Source organism: Schistocerca americana, chromosome 7 (genome assembly GCF_021461395.2).
Source record: "Schistocerca americana isolate TAMUIC-IGC-003095 chromosome 7, iqSchAmer2.1, whole genome shotgun sequence".
NCBI classification, from domain to species: domain Eukaryota; kingdom Metazoa; phylum Arthropoda; class Insecta; order Orthoptera; family Acrididae; genus Schistocerca; species Schistocerca americana.
This window is the reverse complement of record NC_060125.1, coordinates 491,404,018-491,424,437: the sequence shown is the minus strand read 5'-3', so window position 1 is coordinate 491,424,437 and position 20,420 is coordinate 491,404,018.

Below are 20,420 nucleotides of genomic sequence, written 5' to 3'. Positions count from 1 at the left end.
ATAAAGGCAGCTCCGAACGAATCATACGAATCGCAAGTTTCCGCTATCTTCTGTATAGTTTCAGTAACACTTCCCTTCATATGTGCACAAATGAAATCTGACTTATGTTTCAATGTCCAATGTGTCGGTATTCCTACTTTAAACTGTTCAATAAATGTGCAGGGATGGAGAATATTTGCATCTTCCTTATAGTGCTGGTATTTCCGCACTGTAAGAAAGTGGTTATCATCAAAACCTCTCGCTTCTCTCTGTAATGTAACTTCTGGGTTTTGAAGAAGGAATTCTGTCCTAGGATTGCATCAAATCTAAGCAAACGTGTGTAACTTGGATCATTCTGTGTCATTTGTGCCGTAGAGTCACTTGCAGATCTCACTGCGCAATATGCGTGCATAACGCCTGCTTCCGGCTCTGTATCTGACACGTAAGCAATTCTGGCTCGTTAGACGCCGTACTGTAACCCGTCGATATTCGTCCTACAGGTTGTGGAGTTGCGTAACGCGCCTCTATGGTTTGATCAGCGTGTGTCACGCTTTGTGTTTGACGTTCTGAACCTTGCTGCAAAACACACTCCTGTATTCCCGATTGACCTGTTATTGTTTCTTTAACAAGTGGTCGCAATCCACACTGTTCCCTACGGTAACCGTGATGTTCTGTCACACGCTGGTTTGGACTAATTTCCCGTTCTCAGTTTGCGGTTTCGGACTAAGATCCAAAAAAAATGGCTCTGAGCACTATGGGACTCAACTGCTGAGGTCATTAGTCCCCTAGAACTTAGAACTAGTTAAACCTAACTAACCTAAGGACATCACACACATCCATGCCCGAGGCAGGATTCGAACCTGCGACCGTAGCAGTCTCGCGGTTCCAGACTGCAGCGCCAGAACCGCGCGGCCACTTCGGCCGGCGACTAAGATCCACATGTGCCTTTCCGTCTTACGTCACACTTAATTTCGGGTACCCTTTCTGTCGTATTATCGGCAACTGTTGATTTTGCAGTATTCACAGAAGTATCTGCCGACACTAAAGTGGATTCTGTCGTCGTCTGCGACTCCCGACTTTCAATCGAACGTAAAATCTCCGATTTCAGCCGATGAACATGGATGTGTGTGCTGTCCTTAAGTTAGTTAGGTTTAAGTACTTCTAAGTTCTAGGGGACTGATGACCTCCGCTCTTAAGTCCCATTGTGCTTAGAGCCATTTGAACCATTTTTTCAGCCGTTGAAACTGATGTTCGTTTTCTTCCTGTATTTTTAAAATACGAGCATCGAGTTTCTTTAATGCTGCTTTGGTCGTTCTTATGTGATACGTCGTCTCAGCAGTAACATGTTTCGCTTTCGTCCTCGCTTTCATGGTAAAAGCGCCGACCTGTTGTTTAAACTTTTTATTGACACTTTGTTGCTTAACTTCACGTAACGTAATCATGTCTGTTTGGACAGGGCAATGTCTGTTCTCAATTGTTTGTACCCTGTAACGAGCATTTGAAGCGTGATTTGTGCTTCCTTAGCTTCAGTTGGTAATTTATCTAACTGGCCTTGAATATTATCACTCGTTTTTTTGTGTTTCCTTGTTAGTTTCTTTCAGTCTCAATGTTATGCGCCCAACTAACTGTTTTAGCCTTTGTGTTATGCGCGCTTCTATACGCCTGTCTGATTCCTGAGATTGTTGCAACATTCCAAACATGTTGGCGTTATCATCTACATCGTTTTAGAAAGTTGCCATCTGATGCAAACATTCCCTATCTCGTTTTTCGTGAACCGTTTCCTTCACTTCCGAACCTAGTGTAGGAGAACTAAGACTCATTCTTTCATGCAACTGCAAGCCTGACTCAATATGATTACGTTTGGTTCAATATGTTGTAAATCACTACCTACAGACTCAGCGTCTGATTCATTAGCAACCCCGTTCTCATCTCCATTCTTTGGACCATATTGAACATCATGTGTTGCATTTTCGGTCTCATTCCGTATTTCTACGTATTCTGTCTTGTGTTGTTCACGCTGATCTACCTGTCGGATGTCCGACTCGATCCTATCAAGATCTTCCATGACTTCTCTTAGTCTTAATCTATTAATTTCTGCCATTTTTGAGCGTTCTTCTAAGCGTTGCTGTTCGCAATTTTCGAACCGGACTACGCGTTAACATCTGATAATAATCCTTGATTCTACCCCAAAATATTATCCACGGTCCTCTATTCAACTCGTGTCCTTTGTATTTTATAGTACTGGAGTTGAGACAGAACTCAACACAACCCAGTTCAACGACGTATTGCGCCAGAAAATAAGAAATACATGAATACAATTCTGTCTACACTTCCTACACAGTTGAGTCACATTTACATTTACATTTTTTCCAATTTGCGTCAGCTTATTGTTTGGGAGGATTATGTATTTTGTACGTATCAAACCCTCAATCCATCAGAATACTGTAATTTCGCATCCTTGAAGACGTCGAGATTTGTAAGATAAGCGTACAAATGCATAAAACATCTGAAGTGACTTCTCAAGACCAGAGTGTTAAACAGTCATTCTATATAAATATGAATCTGGCTCTGTAAGGTAGCTAATATTAGGTGTAGGTTGCAACAAATTAATTATAAATGCTACTGTCACGTAACTAGAATTCATGAATTAATAAAAGTGAAAATTTGGGATCTATTCTAGAAATACAAAACAGCTGTTACCCTTTTCATTCTACATACAATTTATTAACTGTGCTTTAAGGGGTCAAGTGATACACAACACTCATGTTCAATTACTTTCAACGCTCAATACCAAAATATTTAACTCTTGGAAATATTGAATTGGCGATTATTAAATCATTATCTCTACAAATGAAAATGTTATCACAGGCAAGAGTGATCAAAAATTTTCATCTATTAAATTTACTTCTACGATATCGTAGCTGGTCAGTGAACTAAGTTGGTGGAGAATAATTTTACCTTTTAAACCATGAAAAAATATCATATACTCAATGTGAGGCTAATTTAGTATCCTAGCTTTTGATATTCAATGGTCAGAGCGTACACACGTTGGAGTGAGCAAAATCTCGACTCAACATTTACTGTGGCCTAATGCGCGATGGTACTTTACCAATCGGGATCTGCAACGGCGTTGTCTCTGTACTGGATCTGAAACGCTAATTCCCTACGCCGGCCTTGGCTGAATTCACTCAGTCTCAATTTTCCTGCATTCCATAGAATGTTAATGTTTCCCTAGTCGAAATAATGACTACTGCACACTCGCTAAGGGTTGGAGCAATGTGCTCAATTTCATTGCACACAAAAATTTCGACAGGAATAATTAACTAATTCTTTGCTATCTTTCGCCACGATATGTGAAGCATATCGTCCAAACTTCGCAGATGCAAAGCTCTGAATGCCCTCTCTATTTTCCACACACTTGTGTAGTCCACCACAAGATGAAAGAGATATAGAAAGTTTTAGTTCTCAAAATGCTTTTATATAATGGAGATCTCCCCACAATGTCGCGTTTGCTTCACCCAGTATGGCTTCAGCCAACTGACATCTCATTTGAGGTGAATATTTATTTCTCTTGCCAGGTCATCACTAACCCTGTTAAAGCCATGCTGCCACTTACCCTCGGTCCCGGCCGTATTTACGTTAAAAGGAATAATGTGTTGTTCTGACCTTATCCCTTTCTGTGCTGAAGCTTGGCGTTCTCTTGTTAAGTGGTGTTTTCCAATACCATTATCCACCTGCTCAGTTCGCCTTCAAAATGTGTTCCACTTTAACTTATTATGCATGGCCCTGTCCTTATATTGGAAGATATTGTTTTGTTAGTTTTCGGAACATGATATTACTGCAATTTCTTTTTGTTGATAATATAGTTTTCTGAGGATTTCGTACTGTATCGTACTGTCGTTATGGACTGAGCTCATGTAAAATCTATAAAATCTGGACGCCTTACATAATCTGCAAACACACTCACAACACTTAAACAGCTGAGATAATGCTGTGCACAAACACTCATATAGGTACGAAAAGGAGGTCACTATACTTTCAACTACCTAGTTTCAACTACTTTTCAAGGTCATCCAACTACCCACTTTCCACAACCAAAATACATGTACATGTATCACTGTATATAGGAAATGTATTACGAAGTTTTGTAGGTTAGCGAATAAGACAAGCTAATTTTCTGATAACAAATCTTTATTAACTTTGCATCTACATTTATGTACAAAAAACAACTCCTGCCTTATTTTTGGTAGGTGTAGCTTTAATAATGTCCTATTTAATTTTTAACTTATAACTTAAAGCCACATCTGAATCATCTTTTTCTTTCTCCCGCCAGTAATCTGACAAATTCAGAGAAGGTATGTTTCCGAACTCCAGTATATATCTAATTTTTTTTCCTGTAAACTACCTCTTTTATGGCTTTAGTAAATAGTTCTGTTTCTTCTGGCTGATCTAGATGAGAGCATTTGGGGACTTTAACATTTCCTCTTATTTCCTGCATGACACTGTTGTAACACTCCACATTCTCCTGGGTGTAAGCTGCAAGTCCTCCTGCTGCACATTCGTGCGGTATTTCGTTGTAGAACTTTAAGCTTACAACTTTTGCAAACTAATTGCCATTAAAGGTTGTTATTCCGTTGGTTTTAAGCTCTGAAAACGGCTGTTCTGTTGCTAAGTGTATGACATTGAGCCCACCACATTTCGATACAATGTATCCATCCTTTTTAAGCAGCTCTAAGGAGGAATGGAGTTTGATAAACAGATTTTTCCTGTGTCCTTTAACATAGTGAACATGCTCCAGTCCGTCGTTTTCGGCCAGTATTCCAACATATGACCACTTACCACTACTCTTTACAGTAAACGCTATTATCTTGTATTCCCCAGTCGTAGCTATATTTCTCCATACACTGTGTTTAAAGCCATATGTAAACGTGGCCTGCACATCCGCTATAGCCTCTTACTTTTCAATTTGCAGCGTATATTCTTCCTTTATATCAGTTGTCTTCTCTGTATACTCTAGCTTTCTTTTCTATACTTCGGTCTCTTGTGTTTCCAGTTTTCTTTTCCGTGCACATAACACATTATCTGCACTTAAAGGTATAATTTCTCTAATGGGAAATCGTTGAAGTCTGTTTGATACATTTATTCTTTTTCTTAGGACTTGTGGAATAACGTTGCTCGTGTCAACCAGTCCTAATTCAGCTGTGGAGAACAGTGTTCTAGACTGAGGAAAATAAGTTTCTCCTGTTTTAACATAACACTTCTGTATAATACTTATATTGCCTTTATTCGAGTCAGAGTTAAGAGTCTCCACATAGTTTACATGTAGATAATTAAAACTGTATGCAGACAGAACATAGCTGATTAGCTTTCCTCTGTCTGGAGTATCTGGAAGCCTTACTTGTACACCTGTCTATTTTCAGGTATTCTTATTACCCCAGTACACAAACTGCAGAACGCTATTAAACCCAACATAACAGTTATTCTTTACGTTATCCGTTAATTGACGCCACATGGGAGCAAGTGGCACAGGGTAAACCGGAGCACATTGTAAATACTGTTTATTGGTGTCTAATACATGTATAAAGTCGTGCACACGGTCGAATGCAGGATCCATTCTGTAGTTGTATATTGTAGCCTCCAACCTGGTAATGCCATGCTGTTTAGCCAAGAAAGACCTAAAAGTTTCTCATAGTCGGATGTCTGTACTCTTTATAAAATCTATAGTGTGGTTACCAATATCTTTGTTCACTCCTGGACTTGTGATCTGACATATAAATTTATTATATATATATTTACTCTACAGTTGGAGATTACCCACGTTAGACAGTCTATTACAACTGTCTTATCGTTGTCCAGAGTCACACTGCTGCTGCCCTGGTAATCTCCTTCCATGCAGAAGTCCTGGGTTGATATTAAGCAGTCGCACATCTCCATTTTGTTAAAACTTCTGGTGAAATCTTGCGTTATGTCCAAATCCAAAAGGTAATAGGCGTCTTCACGTAGGTATTGTAATATTCCAGAGAACTCTTCCATTAGAAAATCCATTTTAACGTCTGATAACTCTACTTTATATGGTATAACTACAGGATTTTTATATTTCTTCGAAATAGTTTCCGACGCTTCCTTACCGGTTTTTTCCCGTATCCCTCTTGCTGTGACACCGTTGTTCCCATGTAGGAGAAAAGGCAGCTTCACATTGACACCGTATCTTGCAGTGACGAAATTGGAGAATTTACTACGTAGATAATAGTTAAATGAGCCACACATCTTGAAAGGTGGCTACACTGAGTCACAGCGCCAGACATTGCGCCAAAGGCTATTATTCCACCGCCTCCACTGGGCAGTAGTAGTTCAGAGGATGTGAATATATTTGAGAAAGGAGATGGGCTTTTGATTTATGAAGCTGATGTAATGGAATATTTTCATCAATATATAACGAGGTAAAAAGGTATTGGTTTTCTTTAATGACAATCCCTCTTGCTCACAGGTACAGTCAACAAAGCATGTGGCTCATGTTCATTTATTAGACTTGTAACTCTGGTTTCTACGTGCGATTATAGTATTTCTGGTTTTTCAATTAGTTCATTGTAAATGGTGTTTAAAATATTTTGTCGAATTGAGAAAGAACCGAGCCAGATGCATGTACATTGAGTCACACTACCACACACAGAACAGTTACACTTGTGCTGTGTTGTTTCGTAGTTTTTATAGTTGCAGGGGACTTAATTATCAATTGTGTTAATGGAAATTTATTTTTATTTTATACAGTCAGATTGCGTGCTAATACTAGTCAGGGCCAACCGGTTCCGAGACTTCGTAACCGGTCACACAGCTACTAAAATTATTGCATTTATTCATTAATATTAGTCCTTTCTTTTTAATTAAGCCCCATGCAATCTCCTTCTTCAACATTACATACCGTCCTCTTTCTAACTGTTCTTGACAGTCCACTTGGTCACAGAATTAAATCACCATAATATTATCGCAAGACGGTTCTGTAATAGCTGTAAGCACATTCACATTCTTCTCGTTAACTAGTGAACTATTTTTGGTGTAATTTATGTTGCCAATATCAGTAGCCAGAATACCCTGGTTCTGTTTTAATAACCACAAACCGAAGCGTTTATCCTTTGGGCTTGTCCTCCTCCCTAATAGCTGAGGGGTGTTCAGCACTTGGGAGGAATCCATGTGGACACTTTCAACTACTGCGGGAGACTGATCAATTGCTGCTGACAAGTCTTCCTTTATACTCTAAAGACCCAAGATGACTGCACTTCCGGTCACGTGATTTCCGGTCATATACTCCTAGCCTAATTGCGCTATTTTGTGCGCAAGGTGTCAATGGCAGGGAGGGAGACTGCCCCTTGTAAATGTCTTTCTCAGACTAAACATACGGTACTTTTATAAAAATGGCTGGTGTGTACAATTTTCCATCCATTTTCTGACAAACAAAGAATGTTTTCGGAAAGGGACCTCTACTTGTTTCACATTATTTTTTCCCTCCCACAGCAACTGCATGACCCAAAATAAAAAAAACAAGGTTAACATCCTCACACGACAGCTATACCCTGACTAACACCAACATGTATTTTGAAGGGTGCAGCTGATGTCAGAAATATCAAGCTATCTTCCCTACAGAACAAACAAAGAGTGTTTTTCTAAAAAAAAAACGAACATAAGTTATAACTTGCTGGTATCTCACTCTGAGTTCCTATTGGTCCTCTACAAAATAGAGTATGGAGTCTGAAGCTATATTAAGCCCAACCCTCACCACAATCATCATCACTCTTTGACAGCTCCTAGTTGTGTCAGTGTGATTCCTGCAACATGAAACGGTCAGCCAACAATATGCCAGTGGTAGTAGTGGTGGGAAACGGCCAAATATGAGTCAGTTGCCATGTAAGTGTTCATAAAAATAATTATGAGTACAAATTGCGACAGTTATAAAATTTCATACCAAAGTATTCAGATTTTTCGAGATACATTTTCATAACAAGTGGTTATAATATCTTTTTTCTTCTATTATAGCATACAGAATCAAATAGGGGTAATGCAGGAGTAGGTTTAATAATGAATAAAAAAAATAGGAGTGCGGGTAAGCTACTACAAACAGCATAGTGAACGCATTATTGTGGCCAAGATAGACACGAAGCCCACGCCTACTACAGTAGTACATGTTTATATGCCAACTAGCTCTGCATATGATGAAGAAATTGATGAAATGTATGAAGAGATAAGAGAAATTATTCAGGTAGTGAAGGGAGAGGAAAATTTAATAGTCATGGGTGACTGGAATTCGAGAGTAGGAAAAGGGAGAGAAGGAAACATAATAGTGAATATGGATTGGGGCTAAGAATTGAAACAGGAAACCGCCTGGTAGAATTTTGCACAGAGCATAACTTAATCGTAGCTAACACTTGGTTCAAGAATCATGAAAGAAGGTTGTATACATGGAAGAATCCTGGAGATACTAAAAGGTATCAGATAGATTATATAATGGTAAGACAGAGATTTAGGAACCAAGTACTAAATTGTAAGACATTTCCAGGGGCAGATGTGGACTCTGACCACATTCTATTGGTTGTGAACTGTAGATTAAAACTGAAGAAACAGCAAAAAGGTGGGAATTTAAGAAGATGGGACCTCGAGAAACTGACTAAACAAGAGGTTGTACTGAGTTTCAGGGAGAGCATAAGGGAACAATTGACACGAATGGGGGAAAGAAGTACAGTAGAAGAAGAATGGGTAGCTCTGAGAGATGAAGTAGTGAAGACAGCAAAGGATCAAGTAGGTAAAAAGACGAGGGCTAGTAACAGAGGAAATATTGAATTTAATTGTTGAAAGGAGAAAATATAAAAATGCAGTAAATAAAGCAGGCAAAAAGGAATACAGACGTCTCAAAACTGAGCTCGACAGGGAGTGCAAAATCGCTAAGCAGGGATGGCTAGAGGACAAATGCAAGGTTGTAGAGGCTTATCTCACTAGGGGTAAGATCGATACTGCCTACAGGAAAATTAAACAGACCTTTGGAGAAAAGAGAACCACTTGTATGAATATCAAGAGCTCAGATGGAAACCCAGTTCTAAGCAAAGAAGGGAAAGCAGAAAGGTGGAAGGAGTATATAGAGGGTCTATACAATGTCGATGTACTTGAGGACAATATTATGGAAATGGAAGAGGATGTAGATCAAGATGAAATGGGATATACGATACTGCGTGAAGAGTTTGACAGAGCACTGAAAGACCTGAGTCGAAACAAGGCCCCGAGAGTAGACAACATTCCATTAGAACTACTGATGGCCTTGGGAGAGCCAGTCCTGACAAAACTCTACCATCTGGCGAGCAAGATGTATGAGACAGGTCAAATACCCTCAGACTTCAAGAAAAATATAATAAATCCAATCCCAAAGAAAGTAGGTGTTGACAGATGTGAAAATTACCGAACTATCAGTTTAATAAGTCACAGCTGCAAAATACTAACACGAATTCTTTACAGACGAATAGAAAAACTGGTAGAAGCCGACCTGGGGAATATCAGTTTGAATTCCGTAGAAATGTTGGAACAGGTTTTGCAATACTGACCCTACGACTTATCTTAGAATCTAGATTAAGGAAAGGCAAACCTACGTTTCTAGCATTTTTAGACTTAGAGAAAGCTTTTGACAATGTTGACTGCAATACTCTCTTTCAAATTATAAAGGTGGCAAGGGTAAAATACAGGGAGCGAAAGGCTATTTACAATTTGTACAGAAACCAGATTGCAGTTATAAGAGTCGAGGGACATGAAAGCGAAGCAGTGGTTGGGAAGGGAGTGAGACAGGGTTGTAGCCTCTCCCCGATGTTATTCAATCTGTATATTGAGCAAGCAGTGAAGGAAACAAAAGAAAAATTCGGAGTAGGTATTAAAACCCATGGAGAAGAAATAAAAACTTTGAGGTTCGCTGGCCGTGCGGTTAAAGGCGCTGCAGTCTGGAACCGCAAGACCGCTACGGTCGCAGGTTCGAATCCTGCCTCGGGCATGGATGTTTGTGATGTCCTTAGGTTAGTTAGGTTTAACTAGTTCTAAGTTCTAGGGGACTAATGACCTCAGCAGTTGAGTCCCATAGTGCTCAGAGCCATTTTTGAGGTTCGCTGATGACACTGTAATTCTGTCAGAGACAGCAAAGGACTTGGAAGAGCAGTTGAACGGAATGGACAGTGTCTTGAAAGGAGGATATAAGATGAACATCAACAAAAGCAAAACGAGGATAATGGAATGTAGTCGAATTAAGTTGGGTGATGCTGTGGGAATTAGATTAGGAAATAGACACTTAAAGTAGTAAAGGAGTTTTGCTATTTGGGGAGCAAAATAACTGATGGTGGTCGAAGTAGAGAAGATATAAACTGTAGACTGGCAACGGCAAGGAAAGCGTTTCTGAAGAAGAGAAATTTTTTAACATCGAGTATAGATTTAAGTGTCAGGAAGTCGTTTCTGAAAGTATTTGTATGGATTGTAGCCATGTATGGAAGTGAAACATGGACGATAAATAGTTTGGACAAGAAGAGAATAGAAGATTTCGAAATGTGGTGCTACAGAAAAATGCTGAAGATTAGATGGGTATATCGCGTAACTAATGAGGAGGTATTGAATAGAATTGGGGAGAAGAGGAGTTTGTGGCACAACTTGAAGAAGGGATCGGTTGGTAGGACATGTTTTGAGGCATCAAGGGAACACAAATTTAGCATTGGAGGGCAGCGTGGAGGGTAAAAATCGCAGAGGGAGACACTAAGAGATGAATACACTAAGCAGATTCAGTAAGTACTAAGAGATGAAAAAGCTTGCACAGGATAGGGTAGTATGGAGAGCTGCATCAGACCAGTCTCAGGACTGAAGACCACAACAGCAACAGTAGCATTTATTCCCAAAATGTTGATGGAACTAAACGCCATCTGGAAGCTGAAAGTATCCAGCAGGAGGAAAAAGTTGTGCTACTGCAAGTTTTGGACTCTTTCAGTTGGATTCAAGACTTCAATAAAGTGGCAAGGGCAATGTTAATCAGAACACTGGGAGAATTTGTGGTCTAAATAACAGTAGATCTATTCATTCTCAACATCACATGACAAAATAAGGGTAAAGAAATGCCACACAAACATTTTTATTTGAGAAACGCTTTCAAAAACGTGTGGTCTATGGTCAACAAAGTGATCAACTGGGGATCAACACACCACACTAACCTGAACTAATCGCTTTATCTGATTTCATAAATATGAATCCGTGGTATGACCCAAAAACTTCACTACTATCAAGCATCTATACTTTACTATTCCATAAAGAAAAATGTGGTTGCAAACAACAGGGTGCTGAGAAGCTTGTATTGGAGCCCTACGTCATAGCAGCGAAAACTTTACCCTTCAGCAAGTGAGGGCGGCACAGCACGACACTCGCCAACTGCAGTTACAGACACAGGCAATGTGTTAGTAATGGTGCACACCCGGAAATATACAAGCACGCAGTCTTGTGTTCAGCTGATTTAGAACATAGATACTTCCCTATAAGCCTCTGAAACTCCGGTCGATTCCAGTGTGCAAGTGATCCTGTTTGCTGGTCTGCCAAACCAATTGGACTCCATGACATGACTATGCATGACGGAATATGTCAAACGATTAGACAGCTGACTCAAAACAAATAAGTACACCCATGCATAACTCGTTGTGTACATGATGCAAGAAGCCGTACCCCTGATGGCTCAGATGGTGACAGGCACAGGCTCTAAGTGGCACACTAGCAAAAGACATAAGTCTCACCATCTAGGTAAAGACCTGCCATTCTTTACTAGCGAAGCACCATTACAAGAGTGAGATCTTTTCTTTCTGTACAGCTTACCTCCACAGCTCGGTAGCGTATCACATTTGCATGCTTAGACAACACCCACTTCAGCACAAGCCAATCAGGAGCTGGAGCCTGGCATTCGAAGCTGGGAGGCCACCCCCTTGCTCTACATACACAGATTTGACCAACCAGCGAATTTAAAAATTTATTGGGAGAAAAGTAAAAAAGATTCAGCTTCGCACCCTCTTTCCCAAGCGTTTACACCGTGTCTTTGCTAAAAGCATGACTTGGATTAAATCACAGCCCTCCATAAAAAGATCGCTGTATCTCCTGTTGCGTGCATTTCAAACTTTCCAAATAACGGCCATAAACTTGCTAAAAGTCTTTTGCCTTCACAAATATGTTTTGTAGCAGAGTCTGGACACCTGGATGCCACTGCCCTGTCCGACGGAAATTCGCAGAAGCTCACATCTGTCTCATCCGCTTTCTACCTAACAAGGGGCCATCCTCTGCTTTACTGCTGGTCATCAGATATACAATGCTCTTCTCATAGCTGCAGCAACTCCTCGGCGCTAGTCAGCCTACCTGGACGTGCTCGTCGACCAACCGGCGCCACATAATGTGTCTGCATAACGAGACAGGGACTTGGCTGTCGGCAAACATTTTCACAAGGTTCCACAAAAAAAAAGCTCTTCTCAGCCCTCAACTGCCATACACTTTTACTGCCGTCAATTAACTCGGCACCTCCTTCCTTCGAATGCAGGTAAAGCCTACGACTATGCCTTCACTAGAGCACACAAGCAAGAGCATTAACTACTGCCAACCATTTCATCATATAAATGAAGTCAGATCGTAAGAAATATAGGAACCAAGTAATAAAGATCACGTTGCCTATGAACATTAAGCAACATGACAGTGTATCAAAAGAGAGAGTGCCCTGCAGTCTCTCACAACCTCCGTGTTCCTCTCAGATTTATTCTTGGGGAGTGTCACACTTTAAATTTGGTTAGTGTGACATGGAACAGAATAAATTGTGACCGTTTAGTTGGGTCGTTATCAAAGAAGCAAAACATGAATCAATCTTTGTTCACCACCAATCCCAGCACAATGTTATACCCTGTCTTTACTACATTCAACCAGGTGTCATACATACACTCTCTGGTGCATGCCTACAAAATTAAAATGAGAAACAGAAATGTGATGGATGTACCATTGGGTCATATTCTTGTACACCCAGACTTAGATGACAATTACTAAACGGTTATACGGTCATGCAGACATTTATCTACTCAATCATCCTGAAATTGGGGCCAGAGGAAGTTATTTCCCTAACCAGAATATAATATTGTTGTCTTGAGGATTCTCTGCCCCATTGAAAATAACTACCCCTGTTCAATTATACACATGGCTGCATTCATTCCTTGACAGAACATCGATCACAAATGTTTTCACATTCACCCAATACAAAAGAATCTTAGTGTTCATGTGGCATGTGTCATCTGTTTAGCTTATTTCTTTAACATGTGCCAGTCTGTTCGATTAGTACAAAGATGTGTCAACACAACAAAACAACATACATGAGTTCATTCAGAGAAAATAAAACTTGGGAAGAAAACACAAAAAAATACATGTAATCTTGTAGAAATGGAAACAGTAAGTCACATATAAAACGAATTAATTGAAAACAACAAATACTTCCTATAGTTCCCTACTTAAAGGTCTTCAGGGACCCCTTTTTTTTTAATTTATAGTTGTCACACAAATAGACACAGCATTACACATGTCATGTAATAGTTCAGATGTGGCAGTTATGGGGGATGAGTTTACCAAAATGGGTTACCACTTTTACTCAGCATGTAGAGTACAGGCAGCAGCATTGGTGTGGCAGGATTTCCTCCTTGTATATGGGCAGCAATCACTGGCGTCTTGATTAATGATTGTCCTGGATGACGTCAGCAGTGTAAATAATTATGAAAAATCCGCCTCGATTGCACAAACTACCTGGTGCTTACCTAGGTTTCAGCGTGGGTAACCACGCCGTCTTCAGAACAAATATAAAACAGCTTGCCTAAATAGGCATAGTCAAAGGCTAAAATCAACAACTACAGCGGCAAGACCCCACAAAAAAATTTTACAAATACATGGTACATATGTACCAAGTCAATAATATTACTTATCTCAACCCTGTGTGCGCTGCCTCGACCCAGCCAACGTACGATGGTCACAGGCTCTCCACCGAACTGCGGCACCGTAGGCTGCTCACATGCGCGGCTATAGAAATCACTGCGCATGCGCGCGGCCGGGAAACGCTCTTCTTATGCATGGGAGCGGGATTACAAAGTTAACACGGGTCGGGACCTAACTGATTGCCAAAAGTTGTCGCACAAATAGCAAATTGAGCAAATGATAAAAGCGATGATGCGGGAATTAAGACATATTTAATAGCAACGCACGGCAAACTTTGTGCTCGGATGGTAAATCAGCCACAAGCTAATATGGAGGCCCTAGAATTATGTAGAAATTACAACTAAACTAAAAAAGATAGCTATGCTAAGGACGTTATTGTTCACGAATAAAATCGCATTAATAATATCTGCAGCAGAAACAACCATAGTCGCTACATCACCATAATACTAAGCGCCCGACCAGGCCGTAATCAGAAGACATTAAAGATTTATAACATACCTTGGCTCCATGATTTTATAATTACATAGAAGCCAACGGAGATACATAAAATATCTCCTAAAAGCGCGCAGCAATAAGAAAATACAAATGGTGTTCTTCTTGGCTAACCAAACCCTCAACACAGTAGGAGGGAAAACGCACCAAAATGGGGGGGGGGGGGGGGGGGGGGGTGACGTCGTTACCATCCGTGATCAATCAACATCGTGCACGTGCATCAACCAACTTCCACGTCATGCAACTTAATGTGAAGAATTACCATCCGTGCACAAAGTTTGTCGCGCGTTGCTATTAAATACGTCTTAATTCCCACATCATCGCTTTTATCATTTGCTCAGTTTGCTATTTGTGCGACAACTTTTGGCAATCAGTTAGGTCCCGACCCGTGTTAACTTTGCAATCCCGCTCCCATGCATAAGAAGAGCGTTTCTTGGCCGCGCGCATGCGCAGTGATTTCGTTAGCCGCGCATGTGAGCAGCCTGCGGTGCCTGAGTTCGGTGGAGAGCCTGTGACCATCGTACGTTGGCTGGGGCGAGGCAGCACACACAGGGCTGAGATAAGTAATATTATTGACTTGGTACATATGAACCGCGTATTTGTAAAAATCTTTTATGGGGTCTTGCCGCTGTAGGTGTTATTTTAGCCTTTGACTATGCCTATTTAGGCAAGCTGTTTTATATTTGTTCTGAAGAAGGCTTGGTTACCCACGCTGAAACCTAGGTAAGCACCAGGTAGTTTGTGCAATCGAGGCGAACGCGCTGCAATGCTGAAAGTTCTTAAAGTCAGCAATGTGTTGCCGTTGTCGAAGACGTTTATTGGATGAGACGGGCAGCATATGGAAACAGGTTTGAGGTGAATCACCACCTGCCATTGCCATCTTCGTCGTCCCGTGTCTCCAGAGACATAAGTACCTCCATTCAGCGCTCCGCAGCTTCGCCCCTTTGGCGATGCTCACTCTTCTATTCAGCGGTAGGTCCCACGGGACCTCGGAAGCCAGAAACGGAGGCGAAAGCGCTTGCTGCCGCCAGGGCTCCAGCCGTTGTTGACAGCTCCTGGCACACAGTGGCACGTCCGAATCTGCGCTTTTCTGTGTCTAAATATTTATTCTGTGTCTAAATCTTTATAAGCTTAAGTACTGGTGAGATCATGATGTTGTAATGTAAGATAGTGTAGTGTTAATTTCCGAGAACCTTTCATGCAACTCAAAGTACTAAGCCAGCTTAGACTTCACATTCACTTTAGTCACTCTCACACCATCTAAGTCTAAAACTTCATGCAACGCAACTACTATAAAAGATATGTGAACTATTGAAGGTATTAGAGATTACTTCCCCCATTACGTAGTCGTTATGGTGATACTTACGCTGTTGTATCGCGCGAATCTCGATGAGTGCCAACGTCACCAGTCTGTTCTCTGTGCTATGTGGACAAAACAACTGCTGCTAAATTCTCTTTTTTGCTGAAACTGACACTAAAATTTCCCAGTTTGGTGTACAAATTTTCCACTCCAGCTGCTGAAGCATACATAAAAAAAGGCACAAGATATTAGCGACATTTCACTGCAAAGCTACATTTCTTCTGCGTTTCTCTTTCTCACAAACTGATGGTGTGCCTCGCTCGCTCTGCAGAAACATACCAAAGTCACTCGCACATTCCGTGCTCACGCCACATAGTACAAACTATCGTCCAAGATCTACCATTCAGGTGCTTGCGATACACTCACGATAGCCCACACGAATATCATAGCACAATTGTGCAGAAGACCACATGCGAATATCACAAGCGAACAACCACAGTGAACAACAGTCACATAAGACGTGATAGCTTATCTGTGTAGCCTCACTCGAATAAAATATCCCATTCGCGAGAAACATCGCACCAAAGGCGACATCCCTAGACGAAAAACACACCATAAATGCATCGCGCCACTGGCAATGACAATAATCAGCCCACAGCTAAGACACACTGTGCTGGGCAATGCTCACAAACCACGAGGAAAACACACAAGAAAGTCAACACACCTCTCGCGTGGACAACACACGACCATCCTGCAAAAAACCTCCATGGCTCTCGCAAACTAATCTCACCAATGCCCCTCTCACACACTGTGCTACGAATTGTATTTCGGATAGCACAAGGGCGTTTACTGCAATGCACACACAATAAACAGAAGACATTTGATTGCAGCTGAACTCCAAGATGTTACGAGACGAATTCCCTCCCCAATACTCGTGCACTTGTTTCGGACTAGAAGACATAAAATTCTATCGTTGTTGTGACATCTGATTCTGTCGTTCCGTGCAAATTGCAAAACTGCTATGAGAACATATTAATTCACACGAAATGGGACTCAAATAAGCAACTAGGTTTCGTAGTGAAATCGGAAATTTATATTTTAACCCTAATAATATAAACAACTGTTTTAACCAATAATATTCACTTGTATCAGTCGTACACGTTTCTACTCTCAACAACTGTAATTAGTCAGCTCTGGGATGACCATCTGTACATCTATAAACTTGATTAACGTTACGAAGAAATATTTGTACACTGAATTTCTAACAATGCCTAACACTTACGATTAGCAGTAATGGGAGAAGTTCCTATGCTAATTACCATAGTGAATCACAAAAAAATCTAAATAAATGATTGTTATCTTAAACACTATTCTGATGGAACAAAACTTATGCCACTGTGCTTACGTTCGGCTGTCACCGACCATTCAACTACCTGTGACTTGTTCAGAATAGCAAACTTCCAGCAAAGTTTCTTCAAGATCGTCGTACCTGATACCGTTGATGAGACTTGGTCCGAGTTCAGTTTCAGATGCGTTTTGTGCTTCTTACGCATTTTCAACTAGTCATTGACGTTGGTTGTCATTTCCTCGTGCCCCTCGTCCTTGGTTCGATCCCCGAACCTCAATTTTCTCAGCCTGACCTCCATTTAGGTTTCCTCGGTTGTTCATTCGTTCATATCTTCCATTGTCAATGAAACCGGGTCCATGGTTTCGCCATATGTTGTTTTGTGGTCCGTAGCCTTCATTCCTCCTTCCATTTCAGCCTCTGCTGCTTAATACGTAACTATTGCGGTTCCCATTCCAGTGTCTTCGTTGTTCAACTTCCCAACTGTGAACAGTTTCCGTAAGGCTTTCCATTTCGTAATTTCCGTTCCTATTATTATAATTTTTATGTTGTCAACGCGACATAGGGCCTGCGACGTATCTCTCAGAGTTCCTTTTGTGTTCCCTGATGTTCTTTGCTCGGAATGCGTACTCTAATTCGTAAAGGGTGTTACGGAACGTACTGAGCTCCACATTACACCTGCAGGCTAATACCTGTTGATATTCTGACGAAGGTTTTGTGTAACAGTGAGGTTTGATTTCACCCGTAGAGCATGGTACGTCAAGATCCTGGTTCTTGCCAATCATTGCATCAAGGAACTTGACTGGGCATTTGTAGCCTGAACTCTCGAAATCTTTTCCAACAATCATCTCGCACTTCGTGCCCTCTTGCGTCTGCTTGGACCAGTAGAAATTTAGGAAACTGTCCTTGAAGTCCTGGTAACTTCTACACGTCGCTGATATTCCAAGCATTTTCTTCGCATGTGACCCTTGTAAGTGTCCGCAAATAAAGTCTAATTTGTATTTTAAAGGCCAATTTGGAGTTAAAGAGAGGTCAGATTGCGATATCCAAGTGCGTGGGTGAGTAAAATTACTCTCATCTCGGAAAATTTCGAATTTTCGGACTTGTAAGAAGAGTTGAAAATCAAGTGACGTTTCGTGGACAACTTCTGTCCTACGGAAAATATCAGTTCTTTGGAGTCCTCGTTCGACGTCCCCTTATTTGCGCTGCCTCCACGACTTCGAGAAAATGTAACGATCATCCCACCATGTCCTCTGCTAGCTGCTAACGGTATGCTGTTATCCTTCCCGTCAAAAGTTGTTTCCGGTTCTATTACGTTCACGCTTGGCCCTATTTGAAGTTGTTTCCTTAGCGCCTCCTTCAATTTCTTCTCCATAGGCGTGTTGATAGCTTCCTGTTGAGATTGGAACGAAAGAAGAGTCCGGACTCTTCAGTCTCGCTCACTGGAGTTGTAGTTGTCACGTCTTCATCAGTCCCTAATTTGCGCAGTTCAGACTCTAATTTGTCCCTGACCGCTGTCGCATGAAGATCCGTGGCTTCACGTATTTTCGTCTCGATGCGCTGCTCCGCTTTTCCACGCTTCAAATTGATCACTGCCTCTCGTCCTTGCAGTTCTTTGCGTTTACTCGTTTTCAATGCTTCAGCTGCCACTCCTCGCGGAATTTGCTACTGCTCTGGCACGCTCTGCCGTCTTGTTAGCATCATGTGCAATATTTAAAGTTTTGATTGCTTTGTTGTTTATTTTACGTAGGTTTCCCTGGAGTTTATTTGCCCACGACTTGTGTCCCTCTCGCATCTGACCTACCTGGGCACCGATATTTTTGATGTTCGTCTTTGTCTCGTTATTATTCGTACTAACTCATTAATTTTCTCCTCCATTCCTTTTAGGTTATTTATTTTCCCCTCCATTTCTTTTACTCCAGCCTCCATTCCCTTGAGTCCATCCATTTTCTTCTCCATTCCCATTAAAACTGCCTCCATACTAAAGTCCTTTTCTTTTCCTCAGTATTGTGATCGACCGAACTGATACTTGATTTCTGCGGTGTTGCTTCCGCGTCATTGCGTTCTGATACCTCTCTGTCTTCTCTGTCCAGATTTCTAATAATCACCTTTGCTTCGATATGTTGTGGTACGCTCACATCTTCTATCACACGCGATCTGACACTGTCTGTCCCATCAAGAAAAGCCATATCGCTTTCGTCTCCCTGATTTCCTTGCTGCACGACATCGTTGTTGCTAACACCGTTCAATAGAAACACAAACTGCGACATAATCGCGTACACAAACAGTGATCCAATACTGTCAAATGTTTTTTTATTCCAGTCTCTGATCACAATAGCAATTCTTTAGAAGATGACTGGATTCAGTCCGTAATGACCATCCTCAGATCTTTTTTACACCATGTCCTACTCGTAGCCAGTTGCAATAATCACTATGTGGACGATGTGGCCTATTCTACACCTTATTTTAGATCCATGTGACGATGCTGTGGTGATTATATTTATATGTTTTGACGATGCCATTATGGCCTTATCACTTTAGGACACGCTGTAAAAAAGATCTGAGGATGGTCATTACGGACTGAAACCGGTCATCGTCTAAAGAATTGATATTGTGATCAGAGACTGGAATAAAAAACATATGTTCAATAGTAACTCCTCCCTACGTTCAAACCGTGCCTCCACGTTTCATTGCGCTCTTCCTCCATGACGTACAGTTTACTTTCCCGCTCCAGTCTACTTGTTTCCGTGTCCTACTTCTCGTTATCATCCAAATTTTCTATCAACAACAAACTTTAATTATCCGTGGAACACGTGGACAACCGTATTATCTAACAAGATATACGCAGTACAATACAATGAAGTCAAAAAAATTAGCAAAGCAGTATGCAGTCCGAAACTACGACAACAGTACACGAGATCCAGAATCAAGAAACAACCAAATACAAAAAATACAATAATAAACACCAAAAAAATGCGACAACTCCGTTAGCAACAACGGGAAAATGGTCAACAAGTGAAACGAAAGTTGATTGCTAACTTGTCCACCCAAAATATCTCTGGAACAATAGCAGCTATTGGAAAACGACTTTCACCGGTATCAATGTAGGTCTGGGGCCCATGAATGTACATATCTGGAAACATTCTAAAACGAAAGCATATGTGTTTTTTAACACAAACTTACGTTTTTTTAAATGGACCTCCTATATTTTTTCTTCAGCAATCCATAGCATGACAAAGCACATACACAATGGCGTTGATTGCATCGCAATATTCTCATTACATCCCGAGATATTAAGACGCGAAGTTG